This window comes from Ipomoea triloba, chromosome 9 (genome assembly GCF_003576645.1).
Source record: "Ipomoea triloba cultivar NCNSP0323 chromosome 9, ASM357664v1".
NCBI lineage: Eukaryota > Viridiplantae > Streptophyta > Magnoliopsida > Solanales > Convolvulaceae > Ipomoea > Ipomoea triloba.
Window position 1 is genome coordinate 4,884,021 of NC_044924.1, and position 26,178 is coordinate 4,910,198.

The window sequence follows — 26,178 nt, forward strand, 5'->3', positions numbered from 1 at the left end:
TAAATCAGCAAATGGCAAACCTCCACTACCAAGTTTTCAGATCCTCCAAGAAATAAATACAATAACCTACTCATTCTAATATTGTTCGAATTAATCTCTGTGGAAATTTACTGATTAATAATAAAAATTCAGTATTTATAACAAAATAAAAAACACTTTCAAAACAAATAAAAGATACATTTGAGATTATATCAAAGATAAAGGGCAGAAAGGAAAAAAAATATCCCTCTAATATCCACCATGTGTAAACAATGTAGGGCAATATATGGCAGATACGAAGGAGACCCTATCCCGCTATTTCTTTTGGAATTGTCATTTGCCTCAAGTTGGAGCTGAAAAATATGAAAGAATAGAGATGCCATTTACCTTTTTGCTATGTCTTTAGGAGTTTGGCATTCAATTCGCCACTGGTTGGGGCTGGAAAATATGAAAGAATGGTGATTTGGTGATGCCATTTGCCTTTTTGCTCATCCCTTGGAGATGCTCTTACCACTTAAAGTCTACTCTGCTCAAAATGTCATCTTCAACCAATATTAGGATACAAGAGGAATAAGAAAATAATTTCACCCCCATCTATTAGAACTGAGATTAGCCTACACTTGCAGATTTAAAGCTGTTATGGGGCCATTAAAGCAAATTAAAAGTCTAGCAAGTAATAATACAGAGTAATAATTTATGTAAAATAAGAGAGAAGCCTCAGATCGACTATCTGACATCAATGGTTAATTCAGACGGTAATTCCAGATATTTTAATTTCAATCCTCACTGGCATATTCTCAAATAAAATAAAATAAAGCTAAAATATAATCACACAAAACGGCTCTATGAAGGAATGGAGAATCCATTCATAGGTTCCTATATAATGCGAAATTGAATCAATTTCGGTTCGATCATAGCATCGCCGGTCACTGCTACGATAAGCTATCGGCGACGTGGCATCGAACCTTTCTCCTACACTCCATAATGAATCACCGAAATTGAAAAGTAAAAATGAAGAATGACCTCAGAGACCCGTTCCAAATCACACACACAGCAGTGGTGCGAAAGCTGAGCAGCCCAAACTTTCCCGACCAGTTGAACCAAGGCTTTCACGGCGAAAACATGGGCAAAAGGTGGATGGGAAAAGACGGGCGGAGCGCAATCGCACAACCACCGCTGCAGCTTGGAGTGTCATACGGCACTTCCTATTCTTTCCGGAGACAATCAAACAACTACAATAGAAATAACAGATCAAAACCCTAAAACTCTTAAACCCAGAGAATGTTAGCCACAACGCGGATAGCCTTCCCTAAGATAATTATAGGAAAAACTCAGCCGCTGTAGAAATCCCAATTATAGGATAAAAACGCTGCGAGCAAAATAAACAACTTATTTGGCTCACAATCTGCAACACGATATAACAAACATTAAAAATTAAAATCACAGCAAAATCGAATTACGGATTTAGAAATATTTTGCTCTCAATAAGGCCTCAGAATTGCAGAATGACAGCAAGGCCTTTCGGCCATTCAGTCCCGAAAGATGGTGTAATTTTAAGGAATATTTCATCACAGGCCAAATAATTAATCAATAGCTAGAAATGAATTTCAAATTTCTAGAGACAAAATGCACAAATATAAACACGTATAGGAGAATGTATGTATTTCTCATGGCCAGGCCCAAGAGGTCACCGCAGAGAATCCGCTCTCCAAGACGACAGGATATGAGATCGCTCCCTTCGGACCGAAGAAGTGGAAGAAACAGTACGAACCACCTCATCCACTCCCCCTCGAAGAGGCATCGACAAGGAAGCTCGATCTGTGACAATTTTTACACACAAGGGTTATACAAGCACTCCAATTGCTCGCCCCAATAACAGTGAATCGTCACCTCTATGGAGAGAAAAAACAATTGCAATAAATCATGTTTACACAAAAGTAACATACAGATCAAGAAGTACACCAGAATCGGAGCAGCAATTAAGCGTCCGCGCCATGCGACTCCTGCAAGGAAGATGGAACCACAAGCCGATAGAAATGAAGGGGAAGGATGAAGACGGAAAGCCTTAGGACGGGCGATTTATGGGGTAGGGCTGTAACATAATCACGGCGCCAGTGCAACCTAGGGTTAGCGACAATGGGGCTTTCAAGTTGTGGTAATATATGTCTTTCTTATTGTTTTATTTTATATATTATGAAAAATAAATTATACCATTCATATTAGGTATAAATTAATAAAAACTTAAAAAGTACATAGAACATAATTTAAACAAAAATAAAATAACTACGTGAAAACTAAATTAAATAAAAATATTATTAATTAAACACAAATAATAAATTATATTAAACAAGTAGAATTTGAAATAATAAACTTTTATTTTTAAAAAATCAAATTATTTAAGTGTAAAACAACAATTTGTATAATGGCTAGGTTGAAAATAAATAAAATTTGAGATACAAATAATTCTATTAATGTAATATAGTAAAATAAAATTTTTAGTGTTTTGATGTATATTGAATAGAAGATTATCCATCAGCTTTTGAGCATGAAATCTTATTTCTATATAGAAACAATTTTTATTTAAAAGCAACTATAACTAATTTAGATAGAACAACACAATGGATAAAAACATGAACTCAAAAATTTAATACAAATGTAAAAACAATACGGAGTAATAATTGATGTAAAATAATAGAAAAGCCTCAGATAGTCGATCTGACATCAATGGTGAATTCAGACGGTAATTCCAGATATGTTTAATTACAATCCTCATTGGCATTCTCAAAAAATTTTAAATAAAAAACTCAAAAATGTAATCACACAAAACAGCTCTATGAAGGAATGGAAAATCCATTCATAGGTTCCTATATAATGCGAAATTGAATCGATTTCGGTTCGATCATAGCATCGCCGGTCACTGCGACGATATGCTTTCGGCGACGTGGCATTGGACCTTTCTCCTAAATTCCTTAATGAATCATCAAAATTAAAAAGCAAAATGGAAGAAAAAAGCCTCAGAGACCCGTTCCAAATCACACACACAGCAGTGGCGCGAAAGCTGAGCAGCCCAAACTCTCCCGACCAGTTGAACCAAGGCTCGCCGTGAAACGGCGAAAAGATGGGCAAAAGGTGGATGGGAAAAGATGGGCGGAGCGGAGCCACACAACAACCGCTGCTGTTTGGAGTGTCATACGGCACTTCCTATTCTTCGGGAATTCTTCCTCATCGGCATCAATCAAACAACTACAATCGAAAATAACCAATCAAAACCCTAAACCTATAAACCCATAAGACCCGAGATGTTCTCCATATGAGAAAAGATGCCTATAAGAGTTTATATAGATATGAGCATAACATGAAACCCTAATTTTTGCGCTCACATAGTTGTTGTTGGGCTCTATCTATGGGCCCTTCTTCAAGAATGGGTCAGCTATAAAATTAGTCGCGTGAAGCAACCTCGAATTTCTAGGATTCTACACTATTAAATGAGAATTAATTTGACCCTATTAAATGAGAATTAATTTCTAGCAACCTCTAATATCCGCCGTGTGTAAACAATGCAGGGCAATATATGGCAGATACGAAGGAGACCCTATCCCGCTATTTCTTTTGGAATTGTCATTTGCCTCAAGTTGGAGCTGAAAAATATGAAAGAATAGAGATGCCATTTACCTTTTTGCTATGTCTTTAGGAGTTTGGCATTCAATTCACCACTGGTTGGGGCTGGAAAATATGAAAGAATGGTGATTTGGTGATGCCATTTGCCTTTTTGCTCATCCCTTGGAGATGCTCTTACCACTTAAAGTCTACTCTGCTCAAAATGTCATCTTCAACCAATATTAGGATACAAGAGGAATAAGAAAATAATTTCACCCCCATCTATTAGAACTGAGATTAGCCTACACTTGCAGATTTAAAGCTGTTATGGGGCCATTAAAGCAAATTAAAAGTCTAGCAAGTAATAATACAGAGTAATAATTTATGTAAAATAAGAGAGAAGCCTCAGATCGACTATCTGACATCAATGGTTAATTCAGACGGTAATTCCAGATATTTTAATTTCAATCCTCACTGGCATATTCTCAAATAAAATAAAATAAAGCTAAAATATAATCACACAAAACGGCTCTATGAAGGAATGGAGAATCCATTCATAGGTTCCTATATAATGCGAAATTGAATCAATTTCGGTTCGATCATAGCATCGCCGGTCACTGCTACGATAAGCTATCGGCGACGTGGCATCGAACCTTTCTCCTACACTCCATAATGAATCACCGAAATTGAAAAGTAAAAATGAAGAATGACCTCAGAGACCCGTTCCAAATCACACACACAGCAGTGGTGCGAAAGCTGAGCAGCCCAAACTTTCCCGACCAGTTGAACCAAGGCTTTCACGGCGAAAACATGGGCAAAAGGTGGATGGGAAAAGACAGGCAGAGCGCAATCGCACAACCACCGCTGCAGTTTGGAGTGTCATACGGCACTTCCTATTCTTTGGGAATTCTTCCTCACCGGAGTCAATCAAACAACTATAATAGAAATAACAGATCAAAACCCTAAAACTCTTAAACCCAGCCACAAACGGATAGCCTTCCCTAAGATAATTATAGGAAAAACTCAAAAGATGAGGTGGCTAGTGATTATAGCTTATGTATTAATGTTAAGTGCTGCTGTAAGTTAAGCTGAGCGGAGCGGCACTTGACCGTCCATAAGCACGCCGCTGTAGAAATCCCAATTACAGGATAAAAACGCTGCGAGCGAAATAAACAACTTATTTATCTCACAATCTGCAACACGATATAACAAACACTAAAAATTAAAATCACAGCAAAATCGAACTACGGATTTAGAAATATTTTGCTCTCAATAAGGCCTCAGAATTGCAGAATGACAGCAAGGCCTTTCGGCCATTCAGTCCCGAAAGATGGTGTAATTTTAAGGAATATTTCTTCACAGGCCAAATAATTAATCAATAGCTAGAAATGAATTTCAAATTTCTAGAGACAAAACGCACAAATATAAACACGTATAGGAGAATGTATGTATTTCTCATGGCCAGGCCCAAGAGGTCACCGCAGAGAATCCGCTCTCCAAGACGACAGGATATGAGATCGCTCCCTTCGGACTGAAGAAGTGGAAGAAACGGTACGAACCACCTCATCCACTCCCCCTCGAAGAGGCATCGACAAGGAAGCTCGATCTGTGACAATTTTTACACACAAGGGTTATACAAGCACTCCAATTGCTCGCCCCAATAACAGTGAATCGTCACCTCTATGGAGAGAAAAAACAATTGCAATAAATCATGTTTACACAAAAGTAACATACAGATCAAGAAGTACACCAGAATCGGAGCAGCAATTAAGCGTCCGCGCCATGCGACTCCTGCAAGGAAGATGGAACCACAAGCCGATATAAATGAAGGGGAAGGATGAAGACGGAAAGCCTTAGGACGGGCGATTTATAGGGTAGGGCTGTAGCATAATCACGGCGCCAGTGCAGCCTAGGGTTAGCGACAATGGGCCTTTCAAGTTGTGGTAATATATGTCTTTCTTATTGTTTTATTTTATATATTATGAAAAATAAATTATACCATTCATATTAGGTATAAATTAATAAAAACTTAAAAAGTACATAGAACATAATTTAAACAAAAATAAAATAACTACGTGTAAAACTCAATTAAATAAAAATATTATTAACTAAACACAAATAATAAATTATATTAAACAAGTAGAATTTGAAATAATAAACTTTTATTTTTTAAAAATCAAATTATTTAAGTGTAAAACAACAATTTGTATAATGGCTAGGTTGAAAATAAATAAAATTTGATATAAAAATATTTATATTAATGTAATATAGTAAAATAAAATTTTTGGTGTTTTGGTGTAAATTGAATAGAAGATAATCCATCAGCTTTTAAACATGAAATCTTAATACTACGTAGAAAGAATTTTTATTTAAAAGTAACTATAATTAATTTAGTAAACAACACAATGGATAAAAACATGAACTCAAAAATTTAATACAAATGTAAAAACAATACGGAGTAATAATTGATGTAAAATAATAGAAAAGCCTCAGATAGTCGATCTGACATCAATGGTGAATTCAGACGGTAATTCCAGATATGTTTAATTACAATCCTCATTGGCATTCTCAAAAAATTTTAAATAAAAAACTCAAAAATGTAATCACACAAAACAGCTCTATGAAGGAATGGAAAATCCATTCATAGGTTCCTATATAATGCGAAATTGAATCGATTTCGGTTCGATCATAGCATCGCCGGTCACTGCGACGATATGCTTTCGGCGACGTGGCATTGGACCTTTCTCCTAAATTCCTTAATGAATCATCAAAATTAAAAAGCAAAATGGAAGAAAAAAGCCTCAGAGACCCGTTCCAAATCACACACACAGCAGTGGCGCGAAAGCTGAGCAGCCCAAACTCTCCCGACCAGTTGAACCAAGGCTCGCCGTGAAACGGCGAAAAGATGGGCAAAAGGTGGATGGGAAAAGATGGGCGGAGCGGAGCCACACAACAACCGCTGCTGTTTGGAGTGTCATACGGCACTTCCTATTCTTCGGGAATTCTTCCTCATCGGCATCAATCAAACAACTACAATCGAAAATAACCAATCAAAACCCTAAACCTATAAACCCATAAGACCCGAGATGTTCTCCATATGAGAAAAGATGCCTATAAGAGTTTATATAGATATGAGCATAACATGAAACCCTAATTTTTGCGCTCACATAGTTGTTGTTGGGCTCTATCTATGGGCCCTTCTTCAAGAATGGGTCAGCTATAAAATTAGTCGCGTGAAGCAACCTCGAATTTCTAGGATTCTACACTATTAAATGAGAATTAATTTGACCCTATTAAATGAGAATTAATTTCTAGCAACCTCTAATATCCGCCGTGTGTAAACAATGCAGGGCAATATATGGCAGATACGAAGGAGACCCTATCCCGCTATTTCTTTTGGAATTGTCATTTGCCTCAAGTTGGAGCTGAAAAATATGAAAGAATAGAGATGCCATTTACCTTTTTGCTATGTCTTTAGGAGTTTGGCATTCAATTCACCACTGGTTGGGGCTGGAAAATATGAAAGAATGGTGATTTGGTGATGCCATTTGCCTTTTTGCTCATCCCTTGGAGATGCTCTTACCACTTAAAGTCTACTCTGCTCAAAATGTCATCTTCAACCAATATTAGGATACAAGAGGAATAAGAAAATAATTTCACCCCCATCTATTAGAACTGAGATTAGCCTACACTTGCAGATTTAAAGCTGTTATGGGGCCATTAAAGCAAATTAAAAGTCTAGCAAGTAATAATACAGAGTAATAATTTATGTAAAATAAGAGAGAAGCCTCAGATCGACTATCTGACATCAATGGTTAATTCAGACGGTAATTCCAGATATTTTAATTTCAATCCTCACTGGCATATTCTCAAATAAAATAAAATAAAGCTAAAATATAATCACACAAAACGGCTCTATGAAGGAATGGAGAATCCATTCATAGGTTCCTATATAATGCGAAATTGAATCAATTTCGGTTCGATCATAGCATCGCCGGTCACTGCTACGATAAGCTATCGGCGACGTGGCATCGAACCTTTCTCCTACACTCCATAATGAATCACCGAAATTGAAAAGTAAAAATGAAGAATGACCTCAGAGACCCGTTCCAAATCACACACACAGCAGTGGTGCGAAAGCTGAGCAGCCCAAACTTTCCCGACCAGTTGAACCAAGGCTTTCACGGCGAAAACATGGGCAAAAGGTGGATGGGAAAAGACAGGCAGAGCGCAATCGCACAACCACCGCTGCAGTTTGGAGTGTCATACGGCACTTCCTATTCTTTGGGAATTCTTCCTCACCGGAGTCAATCAAACAACTATAATAGAAATAACAGATCAAAACCCTAAAACTCTTAAACCCAGCCACAAACGGATAGCCTTCCCTAAGATAATTATAGGAAAAACTCAAAAGATGAGGTGGCTAGTGATTATAGCTTATGTATTAATGTTAAGTGCTGCTGTAAGTTAAGCTGAGCGGAGCGGCACTTGACCGTCCATAAGCACGCCGCTGTAGAAATCCCAATTACAGGATAAAAACGCTGCGAGCGAAATAAACAACTTATTTATCTCACAATCTGCAACACGATATAACAAACACTAAAAATTAAAATCACAGCAAAATCGAACTACGGATTTAGAAATATTTTGCTCTCAATAAGGCCTCAGAATTGCAGAATGACAGCAAGGCCTTTCGGCCATTCAGTCCCGAAAGATGGTGTAATTTTAAGGAATATTTCTTCACAGGCCAAATAATTAATCAATAGCTAGAAATGAATTTCAAATTTCTAGAGACAAAACGCACAAATATAAACACGTATAGGAGAATGTATGTATTTCTCATGGCCAGGCCCAAGAGGTCACCGCAGAGAATCCGCTCTCCAAGACGACAGGATATGAGATCGCTCCCTTCGGACTGAAGAAGTGGAAGAAACGGTACGAACCACCTCATCCACTCCCCCTCGAAGAGGCATCGACAAGGAAGCTCGATCTGTGACAATTTTTACACACAAGGGTTATACAAGCACTCCAATTGCTCGCCCCAATAACAGTGAATCGTCACCTCTATGGAGAGAAAAAACAATTGCAATAAATCATGTTTACACAAAAGTAACATACAGATCAAGAAGTACACCAGAATCGGAGCAGCAATTAAGCGTCCGCGCCATGCGACTCCTGCAAGGAAGATGGAACCACAAGCCGATATAAATGAAGGGGAAGGATGAAGACGGAAAGCCTTAGGACGGGCGATTTATAGGGTAGGGCTGTAGCATAATCACGGCGCCAGTGCAGCCTAGGGTTAGCGACAATGGGCCTTTCAAGTTGTGGTAATATATGTCTTTCTTATTGTTTTATTTTATATATTATGAAAAATAAATTATACCATTCATATTAGGTATAAATTAATAAAAACTTAAAAAGTACATAGAACATAATTTAAACAAAAATAAAATAACTACGTGTAAAACTCAATTAAATAAAAATATTATTAACTAAACACAAATAATAAATTATATTAAACAAGTAGAATTTGAAATAATAAACTTTTATTTTTTAAAAATCAAATTATTTAAGTGTAAAACAACAATTTGTATAATGGCTAGGTTGAAAATAAATAAAATTTGATATAAAAATATTTATATTAATGTAATATAGTAAAATAAAATTTTTGGTGTTTTGGTGTAAATTGAATAGAAGATAATCCATCAGCTTTTAAACATGAAATCTTAATACTACGTAGAAAGAATTTTTATTTAAAAGTAACTATAATTAATTTAGGTACAACAACTCAGTGGATAAAAATATTAACTCAAAAATTTATTTGCAAGTGTAAAAAACAATACGGAGTAATAATTGATGCAAAATAATAGAGAAGCCTCAGAAAGTCGATCTGACATCATTGGTGAATTCAGACGGTGATTCCAGATATATTTAATTACAATCCTCACTTGCATTCTCAAAAAAATTAATAATAATAATAATAATAAACTCAAAAATGTAATCACACAAAACGGCTCTATGAAGGAATGAAAAATCCATTCATAGGTTCCTATATAATGCGAAATTAAATCGATTTCGGTTCAATCATAGCATCGCCGGTCACTGCTACAATATGCGATCGGCGACGTGGCATCGAACCTTTCTCCTAAATTCCTTAATGAATCATCAAAATTAAAAAGCGAAATTGAAGAAAAACCTCAGAGACCCGTTCCAAATCACACACACAGTGGCGCGAAAGCTGAGCAACCCAAACTCTCCCGACCAGTTGAACCAAGGCTCGCCGTGAAACGGAAAAGATGGGCAAAAGGTGGATGGGAAAAGATGGGCGGAGCGGAGCCGCACAACCACCGCTGCTGTTTGGAGTGTCATACGGCACTTCCTAGTCTTTGGGAATTCTTCCTCATCGGCATCAATCAAACAACTACTACGATCGAAAATAACCAATCAAAACCCTAAACCTATAAACCTATAAGACCCGAGACGTTCTCCATATGAGAAAAGATGCCTATGGAGTTTATATAGATATGAGCATAACGTGAAACCCTAATTTTTGCGCCCACATAGTTGTTGTTGGGCTATATCTATGGGCACTTCTTCAAGAATGTGTCAGCTATAAAATTAGTCACGTGAAGCAACCTTGAATTTCTATGATTCTACACTATTAAATGAGAATTAATTTGACAAATTATATTTTAGATTGGATCTCCATTGTAAGGTGAATTTAGATTTAGCTCGTGAGAATAATTGAGTTTGGGACCAATTACTATGATATAATATATAATAATTAATCTCGTCAAAAAATATATGGACAAAAATTAAATTCACAACCTTCAGATACATAACTCATTTTCAAGCCATCACAAAATTTCTTTGAATATCTATATGCCCTTGTTACAATAATATATTTATTTATTGAACTATAAACTTATAATCCACATTATAGCTTTGTAATTTGTATTTATTGGCATAAAAACTTATCTTGAAGATAATTTTTCCCTTATAATTATAGTTGTTGTGACAGTATTATAGAAGAGAATGGTGATATGCTATTATGTTGTCTTTCCATTTCAGGTAGCCCTTTCTCAGTTGTTGAGAATGGGTACTTCAAGAATGGCATCCTTCGGTAGGTTAGTCGGATGTTCACTAATTGTAATTTCAGCAAGTTGTACAATGTATTTTGGACCGGAAAGAGATTGAAGGACAATAAGCAGGCAAGCTCACCTTTGGTGCTACTATCCTTGTGCCCTTTTTGTGTTTGGTACCATTGATTTGATGAGCATATGCTGGTTTTGGTAGCATTAATTTAATGAATATGCTGTGCTCATTCTGTAATGTACATTCTGTCCAATTTTAGAGTTGTTATGTCTGTAAATATTGAGGCCAAAGTTTTTGTTCAAAACACCATCCATCCAAAGGAAAATTAAATCAGCAAATGGCAAACCTCCACTACCAAGTTTTCAGATCCTCCAGGAAATAAATACAATAACCTACTCATTCTAATATTCTTCGAATTGATCTCTGTGGAAATTTACTGATTATATAAGCATTTCTTTACCAAATGGATATTCACAGGCATTCTCACAACAAATTTTATTAAAGCACCAAACCTCCCAATATTCTTACCCAACAATAATTTGATTTCTCAAATTTATACGGAGTATTTAATAATAAAAATTCAGTATTTATAACAAAATAAAAAACACTTTCAAAACAAATAAAAGATACATTTGAGATTATATCAAAGATAAAGGGCAGAAAGGAAAAAAAATATCCCTCTAGTAACCGTCGTGTGAAAACAATGCAGGGCAATATATGGCAGATACGAAGGGGAAGGGGACCATATCCCGCTATTTCTTTTGGAATTGCCATTTGCCTCAAGTTGGAGCTGAAAAATATGAAAGAATAGAGATGCCATTTACCTTTTTGCTATGTCTTTAAGAGTTTGGCATTCAATTCGCCACTGGTTGGGGCTGGAAAATACGAAAGAATGGTGATTTGGTGATGCCATTTGCCTTTTTGCTCATCCCTTGGAGATGCTCTTATACCACTTAAAGTCACTCTGCTCAAAATGTCATCTTCAACCCATATTACGATACAAGAGGAATAAGAAAATAATTTCACCCCCATCTATTAGAATTGAGATTAGCCTACTCTTGCAGATGTAAAGCTGTTATGGGGCCATTAAAGCAAATTAAAAGTCTAGCAAGTAATAATACAGAGTAATAATTTATGTAAAATAAGAGAGAAGCCTCAGATCGACTATCTGACATCAATGGTTAATTCAGACGGTAATTCCAGATATTTTAATTTCAATCCTCACTGGCATATTCTCAAATAAAATAAAATAAAGCTAAAATATAATCACACAAAACGGCTCTATGAAGGAATGGAGAATCCATTCATAGGTTCCTATATAATGCGAAATTGAATCAATTTCGGTTCGATCATAGCATCGCCGGTCACTGCTACGATAAGCTATCGGCGACGTGGCATCGAACCTTTCTCCTACACTCCATAATGAATCACCGAAATTGAAAAGTAAAAATGAAGAATGACCTCAGAGACCCGTTCCAAATCACACACACAGCAGTGGTGCGAAAGCTGAGCAGCCCAAACTTTCCCGACCAGTTGAACCAAGGCTTTCACGGCGAAAACATGGGCAAAAGGTGGATGGGAAAAGACGGGCGGAGCGCAATCGCACAACCACCGCTGCAGTTTGGAGTGTCATACGGCACTTCCTATTCTTTGGGAATTCTTCCTCACCGGAGTCAATCAAACAACTACAATAGAAATAACAGATCAAAACCCTAAAACTCTTAAACCCAGCCACAACGCGGATAGCCTTCCCTAAGATAATTATAGGAAAAACTCAAAAGATGAGGTGGCTAGTGATTATAGCTTATGTATTAATGTTAAGTGCTGCTGTAAGTTAAGCTGAGCGGAGCGGCACTTGACCGTCCATAAGCACGCCGCTGTAGAAATCCCAATTACAGGATAAAAACGCTGCGAGCGAAATAAACAACTTATTTATCTCACAATCTGCAACACGATATAACAAACACTAAAAATTAAAATCACAGCAAAATCGAACTACGGATTTAGAAATATTTTGCTCTCAATAAGGCCTCAGAATTGCAGAATGACAGCAAGGCCTTTCGGCCATTCAGTCCCGAAAGATGGTGTAATTTTAAGGAATATTTCTTCACAGGCCAAATAATTAATCAATAGCTAGAAATGAATTTCAAATTTCTAGAGACAAAACGCACAAATATAAACATGTATAGGAGAATGTATGTATTTCTCATGGCCAGGCCCAAGAGGTCATTGCAGAGAATCCGCTCTCCAAGACGACAGGATATGAGATCGCTCCCTTCGGACCGAAGAAGTGGAAGAAACGGTACGAACCACCTCATCCACTCCCCCTCGAAGAGGCATCGACAAGGAAGCTCGATCTGTGACAATTTTTACACACAAGGGTTATACAAGCACTCCAATTGCTCGCCCCAATAACAGTGAATCGTCACCTCTATGGAGAGAAAAAACAATTGCAATAAATCATGTTTACACAAAAGTAACATACAGATCAAGAAGTACACCAGAATCGGAGCAGCAATTAAGCGTCCGCGCCATGCGACTCCTGCAAGGAAGATGGAACCACAAGCCGATATAAATGAAGGGGAAGGATGAAGACGGAAAGCCTTAGGACGGGCGATTTATAGGGTAGGGCTGTAGCATAATCACGGCGCCAGTGCAGCCTAGGGTTAGCGACAATGGGCCTTTCAAGTTGTGGTAATATATGTCTTTCTTATTGTTTTATTTTATATATTATGAAAAATAAATTATACCATTCATATTAGGTATAAATTAATAAAAACTTAAAAAGTACATAGAACATAATTTAAACAAAAATAAAATAACTACGTGTAAAACTCAATTAAATAAAAATATTATTAACTAAACACAAATAATAAATTATATTAAACAAGTAGAATTTGAAATAATAAACTTTTATTTTTTAAAAATCAAATTATTTAAGTGTAAAACAACAATTTGTATAATGGCTAGGTTGAAAATAAATAAAATTTGATATAAAAATATTTATATTAATGTAATATAGTAAAATAAAATTTTTGGTGTTTTGGTGTAAATTGAATAGAAGATAATCCATCAGCTTTTAAACATGAAATCTTAATACTACGTAGAAAGAATTTTTATTTAAAAGTAACTATAATTAATTTAGGTACAACAACTCAGTGGATAAAAATATTAACTCAAAAATTTATTTGCAAGTGTAAAAAACAATACGGAGTAATAATTGATGCAAAATAATAGAGAAGCCTCAGAAAGTCGATCTGACATCATTGGTGAATTCAGACGGTGATTCCAGATATATTTAATTACAATCCTCATTGGCATTCTCAAATAAATTAAAAATAAAAAACTCAAAAATGTAATCACACAAAACGGCTCTATGAAGGAATGAAAAATCCATTCATAGGTTCCTATATAATGCGAAATTAAATCGATTTTGGTTCAATCATAGCATCGCCGGTCACTGCTACAATATGCTACCGGCGACGTGGCATCGAACCTTTCTCCTAAATTCCTTAATGAATCATCTAAATTAAAAAGCGAAATTGAAGAAAAACCTCAGAGACCCGTTCCAAATCACACACACAGTGTGGCGCGAAAGCTGAGCAACCCAAACTCTCCCGACCAGTTGAACCAAGGCTCGCCGTGAAACGGAAAAGATGGGCAAAAGGTGGATGGGAAAAGATGGGCGGAGCGGAGCCGCACAACCACCGCTGCTGTTTGGAGTGTCATACGGCACTTCCTAGTCTTTGGGAATTCTTCCTCATCGGCATCAATCAAACAACTACTACGATCGAAAATAACCAATCAAAACCCTAAACCTATAAACCTATAAGACCCGAGACGTTCTCCATATGAGAAAAGATGCCTATGGAGTTTATATAGATATGAGCATAACGTGAAACCCTAATTTTTGCGCCCACATAGTTGTTGTTGGGCTTTATCTATGGGCACTTCTTCAAGAATGTGTCAGCTATAAAATTAGTCACGTGAAGCAACCTCGAATTTCTAGGATTCTACACTATTAAATGAGAATTAATTTGACAAATTATATTTTAGATTGGATCTCCATTGTAAGGTGAATTTAGATTTAGCTCTTGAGAATAATCGAGTTTGGGACCAATTACTATGATATAATATATAATAATTAATCTCGTCAAAAAATATATGGACAAAAATTAAATTCACAACCTTCAGATACATAACTCATTTTCAAGCCATCACAAAATTTCTTTGAATATCTATATGCCCTTGTTACAATAATATATTTATTTATTGAACTATAAACTTATAATCCACATTATAGCTTTGTAATTTGTATTTATTGGCATAACAACTTATCTTGAAGATAATTTTTCCCTTATAATTATAGTTGTTGTGACAGTATTATAGAAGAGAATGGTGATATGCTATTATGTTGTCTTTCCATTTCAGGCAGCCCTTTCTCAGTTGTTGAGAATGGGTACTTCAAGAATGGCATCCTTCGGTAGGTTAGTCGGATGTTCACTAATTGTAATTTCAGCAAGTTGTACAATGTATTTTGGACCGGAAAGAGATTGAAGGACAATAAGCAGGCAAGCTCACCTTTGGTGCTACTATCCTTGTGCCCTTTTTGTGTTTGGTACCATTGATTTGATGAGCATATGCTGGTTTTGGTAGCATTAATTTAATGAATATGCTGTGCTCATTCTGTAATGTACATTCTGTCCAATTTTAGAGTTGTTATGTCTGTAAATATTGAGGCCAAAGTTGATTTTGTTCAAAACACCATCCATCCAAAGGAAAATTAAATCAACAAATGGCAAACCTCCACTACCAAGTTTTCAGATCCTCCAAGAAATAAATACAATAACCTACCCATTCTAATATTGTTCGAATTAATCTTTGTGGAAATTTACTGATTATATAAGCATTTCTTTACCAAATGGATATTCTCAGGCATTCTCACAACAAATTTTATTAAAGCACCAAACCTCCCAATATTCTTACCCAACAATAATTTGATTTCTCAAATTTATACGGAGTATTTAATAATAAAAATTCAGTATTTATAACAAAATAAAAAACACTTTCAAAACAAATAAAAGATACATTTGAGATTATATCAAAGATAAAGGGCAGAAAGGAAAAAAAATATCCCTCTAGTAACCGTCGTGTGAAAACAATGCAGGGCAATATATGGCAGATACGAAGGGTAAGGGGACCATATCCCGCTATTTCTTTTGGAATTGCCATTTGCCTCAAGTTGGAGCTGAAAAATATGAAAGAATAGAGATGCCATTTACCTTTTTGCTATGTCTTTAGGAGTTTGGCATTCAATTCGCCACTGTTTTGCTATGTCTTTAGGAGTTTGGCATTCAATTCGCCACTGGTTGGGGCTGGAAAATATGAAAGAATGGTGATTTGGTGATGCCATTTGCCTTTTTGCTCATCCCTTGGAGATGCTCTTATACCACTTAAAGTCTACTCTGCTCAAAATGTCATCTTCAACCCATATTAGGATACAAGAGGAATAAGAAAATAATTTCACCCCCATCTATTAGAATTGAGATTAGCCTACTCTTGCAGATGTAAAGCTGTTATGGGGCCATTAAAGCAAATTAAAAGTCTAGCAAGTAATAATACAGAGTAATAATTTATGTAAAATAAGAGAGAAGCCTCAGATAGACTATCTGACATCAATGGTTAATTCAGACGGTAATTCCAGATATTTTAATTTCAATCCTCACTGGCATATTCTCAAATAAAATAAAATAAAGCTAAAATATAATCACACAAAACGGCTCTATGAAGGAATGGAGAATCCATTCATAGGTTCCTATATAATGCGAAATTGAATCAATTTCGGTTCGATCATAGCATCGCCGGTCACTGCTACGATAAGCTATCGGCGACGTGGCATCGAACCTTTCTCCTACACTCCATAATGAATCACCGAAATTGAAAAGTAAAAATGAAGAATGACCTCAGAGACCCGTTCCAAATCACACACACAGCAGTGGTGCGAAAGCTGAGCAGCCCAAACTTTCCCGACCAGTTGAACCAAGGCTTTCACGGCGAAAACATGGGCAAAAGGTGGATGGGAAAAGACGGGCGGAGCGCAATCGCACAACCACCGCTGCAGTTTGGAGTGTCATACGGCACTTCCTATTCTTTGGGAATTCTTCCTCACCGGAGTCAATCAAACAACTACAATAGAAATAACAGATCAAAACCCTAAAACTCTTAAACCCAGCCACAACGCGGATAGCCTTCCCTAAGATAATTATAGGAAAAACTCAAAAGATGAGGTGGCTAGTGATTATAGCTTATGTATTAATGTTAAGTGCTGCTGTAAGTTAAGCTGAGCGGAGCGGCACTTGACCGTCCATAAGCACGCCGCTGTAGAAATCCCAATTACAGGATAAAAACGCTGCGAGCGAAATAAACAACTTATTTATCTCACAATCTGCAACACGATATAACAAACACTAAAAATTAAAATCACAGCAAAATCGAACTACGGATTTAGAAATATTTTGCTCTCAATAAGGCCTCAGAATTGCAGAATGACAGCAAGGCCTTTCGGCCATTCAGTCCCGAAAGATGGTGTAATTTTAAGGAATATTTCTTCACAGGCCAAATAATTAATCAATAGCTAGAAATGAATTTCAAATTTCTAGAGACAAAACGCACAAATATAAACATGTATAGGAGAATGTATGTATTTCTCATGGCCAGGCCCAAGAGGTCATTGCAGAGAATCCGCTCTCCAAGACGACAGGATATGAGATCGCTCCCTTCGGACTGAAGAAGTGGAAGAAACGGTACGAACCACCTCATCCACTCCCCCTCGAAGAGGCATCGACAAGGAAGCTCGATCTGTGACAATTTTTACACACAAGGGTTATACAAGCACTCCAATTGCTCGCCCCAATAACAGTGAATCGTCACCTCTATGGAGAGAAAAAACAATTGCAATAAATCATGTTTACACAAAAGTAACATACAGATCAAGAAGTACACCAGAATCGGAGCAGCAATTAAGCGTCCGCGCCATGCGACTCCTGCAAGGAAGATGGAACCACAAGCCGATATAAATGAAGGGGAAGGATGAAGACGGAAAGCCTTAGGACGGGCGATTTATAGGGTAGGGCTGTAGCATAATCACGGCGCCAGTGCAGCCTAGGGTTAGCGACAATGGGCCTTTCAAGTTGTGGTAATATATGTCTTTCTTATTGTTTTATTTTATATATTATGAAAAATAAATTATACCATTCATATTAGGTATAAATTAATAAAAACTTAAAAAGTACATAGAACATAATTTAAACAAAAATAAAATAACTACGTGTAAAACTCAATTAAATAAAAATATTATTAACTAAACACAAATAATAAATTATATTAAACAAGTAGAATTTGAAATAATAAACTTTTATTTTTTAAAAATCAAATTATTTAAGTGTAAAACAACAATTTGTATAATGGCTAGGTTGAAAATAAATAAAATTTGATATAAAAATATTTATATTAATGTAATATAGTAAAATAAAATTTTTGGTGTTTTGGTGTAAATTGAATAGAAGATAATCCATCAGCTTTTAAACATGAAATCTTAATACTACGTAGAAAGAATTTTTATTTAAAAGTAACTATAATTAATTTAGGTACAACAACTTAGTGGATAAAAATATTAACTCAAAAATTTATTTGCAAGTGTAAAAAACAATACGGAGTAATAATTGATGCAAAATAATAGAGAAGCCTCAGAAAGTCGATCTGACATCATTGGTGAATTCAGACGGTGATTCCAGATATATTTAATTACAATCCTCATTGGCATTCTCAAATAAATTAAAAATAAAAAACTCAAAAATGTAATCACACAAAACGGCTCTATGAAGGAATGAAAAATCCATTCATAGGTTCCTATATAATGCGAAATTAAATCGATTTTGGTTCAATCATAGCATCGCCGGTCACTGCTACAATATGCTACCGGCGACGTGGCATCGAACCTTTCTCCTAAATTCCTTAATGAATCATCTAAATTAAAAAGCGAAATTGAAGAAAAACCTCAGAGACCCGTTCCAAATCACACACACAGTGTGGCGCGAAAGCTGAGCAACCCAAACTCTCCCGACCAGTTGAACCAAGGCTCGCCGTGAAACGGAAAAGATGGGCAAAAGGTGGATGGGAAAAGATGGGCGGAGCGGAGCCGCACAACCACCGCTGCTGTTTGGAGTGTCATACGGCACTTCCTAGTCTTTGGGAATTCTTCCTCATCGGCATCAATCAAACAACTACTACGATCGAAAATAACCAATCAAAACCCTAAACCTATAAACCTATAAGACCCGAGACGTTCTCCATATGAGAAAAGATGCCTATGGAGTTTATATAGATATGAGCATAACGTGAAACCCTAATTTTTGCGCCCACATAGTTGTTGTTGGGCTTTATCTATGGGCACTTCTTCAAGAATGTGTCAGCTATAAAATTAGTCACGTGAAGCAACCTCGAATTTCTAGGATTCTACACTATTAAATGAGAATTAATTTGACAAATTATATTTTAGATTGGATCTCCATTGTAAGGTGAATTTAGATTTAGCTCTTGAGAATAATCGAGTTTGGGACCAATTACTATGATATAATATATAATAATTAATCTCGTCAAAAAATATATGGACAAAAATTAAATTCACAACCTTCAGATACATAACTCATTTTCAAGCCATCACAAAATTTCTTTGAATATCTATATGCCCTTGTTACAATAATATATTTATTTATTGAACTATAAACTTATAATCCACATTATAGCTTTGTAATTTGTATTTATTGGCATAACAACTTATCTTGAAGATAATTTTTCCCTTATAATTATAGTTGTTGTGACAGTATTATAGAAGAGAATGGTGATATGCTATTATGTTGTCTTTCCATTTCAGGCAGCCCTTTCTCAGTTGTTGAGAATGGGTACTTCAAGAATGGCATCCTTCGGTAGGTTAGTCGGATGTTCACTAATTGTAATTTCAGCAAGTTGTACAATGTATTTTGGACCGGAAAGAGATTGAAGGACAATAAGCAGGCAAGCTCACCTTTGGTGCTACTATCCTTGTGCCCTTTTTGTGTTTGGTACCATTGATTTGATGAGCATATGCTGGTTTTGGTAGCATTAATTTAATGAATATGCTGTGCTCATTCTGTAATGTACATTCTGTCCAATTTTAGAGTTGTTATGTCTGTAAATATTGAGGCCAAAGTTGATTTTGTTCAAAACACCATCCATCCAAAGGAAAATTAAATCAACAAATGGCAAACCTCCACTACCAAGTTTTCAGATCCTCCAAGAAATAAATACAATAACCTACCCATTCTAATATTGTTCGAATTAATCTTTGTGGAAATTTACTGATTATATAAGCATTTCTTTACCAAATGGATATTCTCAGGCATTCTCACAACAAATTTTATTAAAGCACCAAACCTCCCAATATTCTTACCCAACAATAATTTGATTTCTCAAATTTATACGGAGTATTTAATAATAAAAATTCAGTATTTATAACAAAATAAAAAACACTTTCAAAACAAATAAAAGATACATTTGAGATTATATCAAAAGATAAAGGGCAGAAAGGAAAAAAAATATCCCTCTAATATCCGCCGTGTGTAAACAATGCAGGGCAATATATGGCAGATACGAAGGGGACCATATCCCGCTATTTCTTTTGGAATTGCCATTTGCCTCAAGTTGGAGCAGAAAAATATGAAAGAATAGAGATGCCATTTACCTTTTTGCTATGTCTTTAGGAGTTTGGCATTCAATTCGCCACTGGTTGGGGCTGGAAAATACGAAAGAATGGTGATTTGGTGATGCCATTTGCCTTTTTGCTCATCCCTTGGAGATGCTCTTATACCACTTAAAGTCTACTCTGCTCAAAATGTCATCTTCAACCCATATTAGGATACAAGAGGAATAAGAAAATAATTTCACCCCCATCTATTAGAATTGAGATTAGCCTACTCTTGCAGATGTAAAGCTGTTATGGGGCCATTAAAGCAAATTAAAAGTCTAGCAAGTAATAATACAGAGTAATAATTTTTGTAAAATAAGAGAGAAGCCTCAGATCGACTATCTGACATCAATGGTTAATTCAGACGGTAATTCCAGATATTTTAATTTCAATCCTCACTGGCATATTCTCAAATAAAATAAAATAAAGCTAAAATATAATCACACAAAACGGCTCTATGAAGGAATGGAGAATCCATTCATAGGTTCCTATATAATGCGAAATTGAATCAATTTCGGTTCGATCATAGCATCGCCGGTCACTGCTACGATAAGCTATCGGCGACGTGGCATCGAACCTTTCTCCTACACTCCATAATGAATCACCGAAATTGAAAAGTAAAAATGAAGAATGACCTCAGAGACCCGTTCCAAATCACACACACAGCAGTGGTGCGAAAGCTGAGCAGCCCAAACTTTCCCGACCAGTTGAACCAAGGCTTTCACGGCGAAAACATGGGCAAAAGGTGGATGGGAAAAGACAGGCAGAGCGCAATCGCACAACCACCGCTGCAGTTTGGAGTGTCATACGGCACTTCCTATTCTTTGGGAATTCTTCCTCACCGGAGTCAATCAAACAACTATAATAGAAATAACAGATCAAAACCCTAAAACTCTTAAACCCAGCCACAACGCGGATAGCCTTCCCTAAGATAATTATAGGAAAAACTCAAAAGATGAGGTGGCTAGTGATTATAGCTTATGTATTAATGTTAAGTGCTGCTGTAAGTTAAGCTGAGCGGAGCGGCACTTGACCGTCCATAAGCACGCCGCTGTAGAAATCCCAATTACAGGATAAAAACGCTGCGAGCGAAATAAACAACTTATTTATCTCACAATCTGCAACACGATATAACAAACACTAAAAATTAAAATCACAGCAAAATCGAACTACGGATTTAGAAATATTTTGCTCTCAATAAGGCCTCAGAATTGCAGAATGACAGCAAGGCCTTTCGGCCATTCAGTCCCGAAAGATGGTGTAATTTTAAGGAATATTTCTTCACAGGCCAAATAATTAATCAATAGCTAGAAATGAATTTCAAATTTCTAGAGACAAAACGCACAAATATAAACATGTATAGGAGAATGTATGTATTTCTCATGGCCAGGCCCAAGAGGTCATTGCAGAGAATCCGCTCTCCAAGACGACAGGATATGAGATCGCTCCCTTCGGACCGAAGAAGTGGAAGAAACGGTACGAACCACCTCATCCACTCCCCCTCGAAGAGGCATCGACAAGGAAGCTCGATCTGTGACAATTTTTACACACAAGGGTTATACAAGCACTCCAATTGCTCGCCCCAATAACAGTGAATCGTCACCTCTATGGAGAGAAAAAACAATTGCAATAAATCATGTTTACACAAAAGTAACATACAGATCAAGAAGTACACCAGAATCGGAGCAGCAATTAAGCGTCCGCGCCATGCGACTCCTGCAAGGAAGATGGAACCACAAGCCGATATAAATGAAGGGGAAGGATGAAGACGGAAAGCCTTAGGACGGGCGATTTATAGGGTAGGGCTGTAGCATAATCACGGCGCCAGTGCAGCCTAGGGTTAGCGACAATGGGCCTTTCAAGTTGTGGTAATATATGTCTTTCTTATTGTTTTATTTTATATATTATGAAAAATAAATTATACCATTCATATTAGGTATAAATTAATAAAAACTTAAAAAGTACATAGAACATAATTTAAACAAAAATAAAATAACTACGTGTAAAACTCAATTAAATAAAAATATTATTAACTAAACACAAATAATAAATTATATTAAACAAGTAGAATTTGAAATAATAAACTTTTATTTTTTAAAAATCAAATTATTTAAGTGTAAAACAACAATTTGTATAATGGCTAGGTTGAAAATAAATAAAATTTGATATAAAAATATTTATATTAATGTAATATAGTAAAATAAAATTTTTGGTGTTTTGGTGTAAATTGAATAGAAGATAATCCATCAGCTTTTAAACATGAAATCTTAATACTACGTAGAAAGAATTTTTATTTAAAAGTAACTATAATTAATTTAGGTACAACAACTCAGTGGATAAAAATATTAACTCAAAAATTTATTTGCAAGTGTAAAAAACAATACGGAGTAATAATTGATGCAAAATAATAGAGAAGCCTCAGAAAGTCGATCTGACATCATTGGTGAATTCAGACGGTGATTCCAGATATATTTAATTACAATCCTCATTGGCATTCTCAAATAAATTAAAAATAAAAAACTCAAAAATGTAATCACACAAAACGGCTCTATGAAGGAATGAAAAATCCATTCATAGGTTCCTATATAATGCGAAATTAAATCGATTTTGGTTCAATCATAGCATCGCCGGTCACTGCTACAATATGCTACCGGCGACGTGGCATCGAACCTTTCTCCTAAATTCCTTAATGAATCATCTAAATTAAAAAGCGAAATTGAAGAAAAACCTCAGAGACCCGTTCCAAATCACACACACAGTGTGGCGCGAAAGCTGAGCAACCCAAACTCTCCCGACCAGTTGAACCAAGGCTCGCCGTGAAACGGAAAAGATGGGCAAAAGGTGGATGGGAAAAGATGGGCGGAGCGGAGCCGCACAACCACCGCTGCTGTTTGGAGTGTCATACGGCACTTCCTAGTCTTTGGGAATTCTTCCTCATCGGCATCAATCAAACAACTACTACGATCGAAAATAACCAATCAAAACCCTAAACCTATAAACCTATAAGACCCGAGACGTTCTCCATATGAGAAAAGATGCCTATGGAGTTTATATAGATATGAGCATAACGTGAAACCCTAATTTTTGCGCCCACATAGTTGTTGTTGGGCTTTATCTATGGGCACTTCTTCAAGAATGTGTCAGCTATAAAATTAGTCACGTGAAGCAACCTCGAATTTCTAGGATTCTACACTATTAAATGAGAATTAATTTGACAAATTATATTTTAGATTGGATCTCCATTGTAAGGTGAATTTAGATTTAGCTCTTGAGAATAATCGAGTTTGGGACCAATTACTATGATATAATATATAATAATTAATCTCGTCAAAAAATATATGGACAAAAATTAAATTCACAACCTTCAGATACATAACTCATTTTCAAGCCATCACAAAATTTCTTTGAATATCTATATGCCCTTGTTACAATAATATATTTATTTATTGAACTATAAACTTATAATCCACATTATAGCTTTGTAATTTGTATTTATTGGCATAACAACTTATCTTGAAGATAATTTTTCCCTTATAATTATAGTTGTTGTGACAGTATTATAGAAGAGAATGGTGATATGCTATTATGTTGTCTTTCCATTTCAGGCAGCCCTTTCTCAGTTGTTGAGAATGGGTACTTCAAGAATGGCATCCTTCGGTAGGTTAGTCGGATGTTCACTAATTGTAATTTCAGCAAGTTGTACAATGTATTTTGGACCGGAAAGAGATTGAAGGACAATAAGCAGGCAAGCTCACCTTTGGTGCTACTATCCTTGTGCCCTTTTTGTGTTTGGTACCATTGATTTGATGAGCATATGCTGGTTTTGGTAGCATTAATTTAATGAATATGCTGTGCTCATTCTGTAATGTACATTCTGTCCAATTTTAGAGTTGTTATGTCTGTAAATATTGAGGCCAAAGTTTTTGTTCAAAACACCATCCATCCAAAGGAAAATTAAATCAGCAAATGGCAAACCTCCACTACCAAGTTTTCAGATCCTCCAGGAAATAAATACAATAACCTACTCATTCTAATATTCTTCGAATTGATCTCTGTGGAAATTTACTGATTATATAAGCATTTCTTTACCAAATGGATATTCACAGGCATTCTCACAACAAATTTTATTAAAGCACCAAACCTCCCAATATTCTTACCCAACAATAATTTGATTTCTCAAATTTATACGGAGTATTTAATAATAAAAATTCAGTATTTATAACAAAATAAAAAACACTTTCAAAACAAATAAAAGATACATTTGAGATTATATCAAAGATAAAGGGCAGAAAGGAAAAAAAATATCCCTCTAGTAACCGTCGTGTGAAAACAATGCAGGGCAATATATGGCAGATACGAAGGGGAAGGGGACCATATCCCGCTATTTCTTTTGGAATTGCCATTTGCCTCAAGTTGGAGCTGAAAAATATGAAAGAATAGAGATGCCATTTACCTTTTTGCTATGTCTTTAAGAGTTTGGCATTCAATTCGCCACTGGTTGGGGCTGGAAAATACGAAAGAATGGTGATTTGGTGATGCCATTTGCCTTTTTGCTCATCCCTTGGAGATGCTCTTATACCACTTAAAGTCACTCTGCTCAAAATGTCATCTTCAACCCATATTAGGATACAAGAGGAATAAGAAAATAATTTCACCCCCATCTATTAGAATTGAGATTAGCCTACTCTTGCAGATGTAAAGCTGTTATGGGGCCATTAAAGCAAATTAAAAGTCTAGCAAGTAATAATACAGAGTAATAATTTATGTAAAATAAGAGAGAAGCCTCAGATAGTCGATCTGACATCAATGGTTAATTCAGACGGTAATTCCAGATATTTTAATTTCAATCCTCACTGGCATATTCTCAAATAAAATAAAATAAAGCTAAAATGTAATCACACAAAACGGCTCTATGAAGGAATGGAGAATCCATTCATAGGTTCCTATATAATGCGAAATTGAATCAATTTCGGTTCCATCATAGCATCGCCGGTCACTGCTACGATAAGCTATCGGCAACGTGGCATCGAACCTTTCTCCTACACTCCATAATGAATCACCGAAATTGAAAAGTAAAAATGAAGAATGACCTCAGAGACCCGTTCCAAATCACACACACAGCAGTGGTGCGAAAGCTGAGCAGCCCAAACTTTCCCGACCAGTTGACCCAAGGCTTTCACGGCGAAAACATGGGCAAAAGGTGGATGGGAAAAGACGGGCGGAGCGCAATCGCACATCCACCGCTGCAGCTTGGAGTGTCATACGGCACTTCCTATTCTTTGGGAATTCTTCCTCACCGGAGTCAATCAAACAACTACAATGGAAGGGGGTGGATACTGCATTGTAACAGAATCAGTCGGGAAGGCCATGTTGTTCGAGCTGAAATACTTGGAATAATTCTACCACTCCTACTAGGAATAGCCTTTTTAGTGCTAGCTGAACATAAAGTAATGGCTTTTGTGTAACGTCGAAAGGGTCCTGATGTAGTGGGATCGTTTGGATTGTTACAACCTCTAGTATATGGTTTTAAATTAATTCTAAAAGAACCTATTTCACCAAGTAGTGCTAATATATCCCTTTTAGAATGGCTCCAGTGACTACATTTATGTTAAGTATGGTCGCTCGAGACGATCCCGTGCCATACGTATACTATTTTAAATTAAAATGTAATTTCTTTTTTTACATCTAAAAATTATATTAATTATATCTACTTATTTTAAATTTTC

At 36.0% G+C, this 26,178-nt stretch overlaps 1 long non-coding RNA gene and 44 other non-coding genes across 58 annotated transcripts; all 45 read right to left on the reverse strand.

The window, feature by feature from the left end:
- Positions 1 to 81: 81 nt before the first annotated feature.
- LOC116028292 lies at positions 82 to 25,771 on the reverse strand. Of its 14 annotated transcripts, none has more exons than XR_004100124.1 (7): positions 21,088 to 22,427; positions 16,634 to 17,714; positions 12,133 to 13,213; positions 7,672 to 8,751; positions 4,288 to 5,367; positions 1,926 to 1,982; positions 82 to 1,797 (listed from the first exon to the last, which is right to left on the reverse strand). It is a non-coding gene; the product is annotated as an uncharacterized LOC116028292 (long non-coding RNA). The 14 variants fall into 14 exon arrangements; XR_004100119.1 differs by lacking the exons at positions 82 to 1,797; positions 1,926 to 1,982 and adding an exon at positions 25,543 to 25,771 and having other exon boundaries at positions 2,687 to 5,367; positions 21,088 to 21,983; positions 22,112 to 22,168; XR_004100118.1 differs by having other exon boundaries at positions 82 to 1,982.
- On the reverse strand, positions 689 to 772 carry LOC116031059. Its single transcript, XR_004100494.1, has one exon. It is a non-coding gene; the product is annotated as a small nucleolar RNA snoR77Y (small nucleolar RNA).
- Positions 800 to 945, reverse strand: LOC116031077. The gene has a single exon (XR_004100511.1). It is a non-coding gene; the product is annotated as a small nucleolar RNA snoR2/U65 (small nucleolar RNA).
- LOC116031054 lies at positions 1,001 to 1,201 on the reverse strand. The gene has a single exon (XR_004100489.1). It is a non-coding gene; the product is annotated as a small nucleolar RNA Z112 (small nucleolar RNA).
- LOC116031140 lies at positions 1,467 to 1,557 on the reverse strand. The gene has a single exon (XR_004100569.1). It is a non-coding gene; the product is annotated as a small nucleolar RNA SNORD96 family (small nucleolar RNA).
- Positions 2,674 to 2,758, reverse strand: LOC116031057. Its single transcript, XR_004100492.1, has one exon. It is a non-coding gene; the product is annotated as a small nucleolar RNA snoR77Y (small nucleolar RNA).
- Positions 2,788 to 2,933, reverse strand: LOC116031087. Its single transcript, XR_004100520.1, has one exon. It is a non-coding gene; the product is annotated as a small nucleolar RNA snoR2/U65 (small nucleolar RNA).
- Positions 3,145 to 3,210, reverse strand: LOC116031089. The gene has a single exon (XR_004100522.1). It is a non-coding gene; the product is annotated as a small nucleolar RNA U49 (small nucleolar RNA).
- LOC116031060 lies at positions 3,974 to 4,057 on the reverse strand. The gene has a single exon (XR_004100495.1). It is a non-coding gene; the product is annotated as a small nucleolar RNA snoR77Y (small nucleolar RNA).
- Positions 4,085 to 4,230, reverse strand: LOC116031078. Its single transcript, XR_004100512.1, has one exon. It is a non-coding gene; the product is annotated as a small nucleolar RNA snoR2/U65 (small nucleolar RNA).
- On the reverse strand, positions 4,434 to 4,499 carry LOC116031095. The gene has a single exon (XR_004100528.1). It is a non-coding gene; the product is annotated as a small nucleolar RNA U49 (small nucleolar RNA).
- On the reverse strand, positions 4,852 to 4,942 carry LOC116031141. Its single transcript, XR_004100570.1, has one exon. It is a non-coding gene; the product is annotated as a small nucleolar RNA SNORD96 family (small nucleolar RNA).
- On the reverse strand, positions 6,058 to 6,142 carry LOC116031058. The gene has a single exon (XR_004100493.1). It is a non-coding gene; the product is annotated as a small nucleolar RNA snoR77Y (small nucleolar RNA).
- Positions 6,172 to 6,317, reverse strand: LOC116031088. The gene has a single exon (XR_004100521.1). It is a non-coding gene; the product is annotated as a small nucleolar RNA snoR2/U65 (small nucleolar RNA).
- On the reverse strand, positions 6,529 to 6,594 carry LOC116031090. Its single transcript, XR_004100523.1, has one exon. It is a non-coding gene; the product is annotated as a small nucleolar RNA U49 (small nucleolar RNA).
- On the reverse strand, positions 7,358 to 7,441 carry LOC116031062. Its single transcript, XR_004100497.1, has one exon. It is a non-coding gene; the product is annotated as a small nucleolar RNA snoR77Y (small nucleolar RNA).
- LOC116031080 lies at positions 7,469 to 7,614 on the reverse strand. Its single transcript, XR_004100513.1, has one exon. It is a non-coding gene; the product is annotated as a small nucleolar RNA snoR2/U65 (small nucleolar RNA).
- Positions 7,818 to 7,883, reverse strand: LOC116031097. The gene has a single exon (XR_004100530.1). It is a non-coding gene; the product is annotated as a small nucleolar RNA U49 (small nucleolar RNA).
- LOC116031143 lies at positions 8,236 to 8,326 on the reverse strand. Its single transcript, XR_004100572.1, has one exon. It is a non-coding gene; the product is annotated as a small nucleolar RNA SNORD96 family (small nucleolar RNA).
- Positions 9,570 to 9,715, reverse strand: LOC116031084. The gene has a single exon (XR_004100517.1). It is a non-coding gene; the product is annotated as a small nucleolar RNA snoR2/U65 (small nucleolar RNA).
- LOC116031091 lies at positions 9,920 to 9,985 on the reverse strand. The gene has a single exon (XR_004100524.1). It is a non-coding gene; the product is annotated as a small nucleolar RNA U49 (small nucleolar RNA).
- On the reverse strand, positions 11,819 to 11,902 carry LOC116031064. Its single transcript, XR_004100498.1, has one exon. It is a non-coding gene; the product is annotated as a small nucleolar RNA snoR77Y (small nucleolar RNA).
- Positions 11,930 to 12,075, reverse strand: LOC116031081. Its single transcript, XR_004100514.1, has one exon. It is a non-coding gene; the product is annotated as a small nucleolar RNA snoR2/U65 (small nucleolar RNA).
- Positions 12,279 to 12,344, reverse strand: LOC116031098. The gene has a single exon (XR_004100531.1). It is a non-coding gene; the product is annotated as a small nucleolar RNA U49 (small nucleolar RNA).
- LOC116031144 lies at positions 12,698 to 12,788 on the reverse strand. Its single transcript, XR_004100573.1, has one exon. It is a non-coding gene; the product is annotated as a small nucleolar RNA SNORD96 family (small nucleolar RNA).
- LOC116031066 lies at positions 13,908 to 13,992 on the reverse strand. Its single transcript, XR_004100500.1, has one exon. It is a non-coding gene; the product is annotated as a small nucleolar RNA snoR77Y (small nucleolar RNA).
- On the reverse strand, positions 14,023 to 14,168 carry LOC116031074. The gene has a single exon (XR_004100508.1). It is a non-coding gene; the product is annotated as a small nucleolar RNA snoR2/U65 (small nucleolar RNA).
- On the reverse strand, positions 14,375 to 14,440 carry LOC116031092. The gene has a single exon (XR_004100525.1). It is a non-coding gene; the product is annotated as a small nucleolar RNA U49 (small nucleolar RNA).
- Positions 16,320 to 16,403, reverse strand: LOC116031055. Its single transcript, XR_004100490.1, has one exon. It is a non-coding gene; the product is annotated as a small nucleolar RNA snoR77Y (small nucleolar RNA).
- On the reverse strand, positions 16,431 to 16,576 carry LOC116031082. Its single transcript, XR_004100515.1, has one exon. It is a non-coding gene; the product is annotated as a small nucleolar RNA snoR2/U65 (small nucleolar RNA).
- On the reverse strand, positions 16,780 to 16,845 carry LOC116031099. Its single transcript, XR_004100532.1, has one exon. It is a non-coding gene; the product is annotated as a small nucleolar RNA U49 (small nucleolar RNA).
- LOC116031145 lies at positions 17,199 to 17,289 on the reverse strand. The gene has a single exon (XR_004100574.1). It is a non-coding gene; the product is annotated as a small nucleolar RNA SNORD96 family (small nucleolar RNA).
- LOC116031067 lies at positions 18,409 to 18,493 on the reverse strand. The gene has a single exon (XR_004100501.1). It is a non-coding gene; the product is annotated as a small nucleolar RNA snoR77Y (small nucleolar RNA).
- On the reverse strand, positions 18,524 to 18,669 carry LOC116031075. Its single transcript, XR_004100509.1, has one exon. It is a non-coding gene; the product is annotated as a small nucleolar RNA snoR2/U65 (small nucleolar RNA).
- Positions 18,876 to 18,941, reverse strand: LOC116031093. The gene has a single exon (XR_004100526.1). It is a non-coding gene; the product is annotated as a small nucleolar RNA U49 (small nucleolar RNA).
- Positions 20,774 to 20,857, reverse strand: LOC116031065. The gene has a single exon (XR_004100499.1). It is a non-coding gene; the product is annotated as a small nucleolar RNA snoR77Y (small nucleolar RNA).
- On the reverse strand, positions 20,885 to 21,030 carry LOC116031083. Its single transcript, XR_004100516.1, has one exon. It is a non-coding gene; the product is annotated as a small nucleolar RNA snoR2/U65 (small nucleolar RNA).
- Positions 21,234 to 21,299, reverse strand: LOC116031100. The gene has a single exon (XR_004100533.1). It is a non-coding gene; the product is annotated as a small nucleolar RNA U49 (small nucleolar RNA).
- LOC116031146 lies at positions 21,653 to 21,743 on the reverse strand. The gene has a single exon (XR_004100575.1). It is a non-coding gene; the product is annotated as a small nucleolar RNA SNORD96 family (small nucleolar RNA).
- LOC116031068 lies at positions 22,863 to 22,947 on the reverse strand. The gene has a single exon (XR_004100502.1). It is a non-coding gene; the product is annotated as a small nucleolar RNA snoR77Y (small nucleolar RNA).
- LOC116031076 lies at positions 22,978 to 23,123 on the reverse strand. Its single transcript, XR_004100510.1, has one exon. It is a non-coding gene; the product is annotated as a small nucleolar RNA snoR2/U65 (small nucleolar RNA).
- LOC116031094 lies at positions 23,330 to 23,395 on the reverse strand. Its single transcript, XR_004100527.1, has one exon. It is a non-coding gene; the product is annotated as a small nucleolar RNA U49 (small nucleolar RNA).
- On the reverse strand, positions 25,229 to 25,312 carry LOC116031056. Its single transcript, XR_004100491.1, has one exon. It is a non-coding gene; the product is annotated as a small nucleolar RNA snoR77Y (small nucleolar RNA).
- Positions 25,340 to 25,485, reverse strand: LOC116031086. The gene has a single exon (XR_004100519.1). It is a non-coding gene; the product is annotated as a small nucleolar RNA snoR2/U65 (small nucleolar RNA).
- Positions 25,689 to 25,754, reverse strand: LOC116031101. The gene has a single exon (XR_004100534.1). It is a non-coding gene; the product is annotated as a small nucleolar RNA U49 (small nucleolar RNA).
- Positions 25,772 to 26,178: the final 407 nt, after the last annotated feature.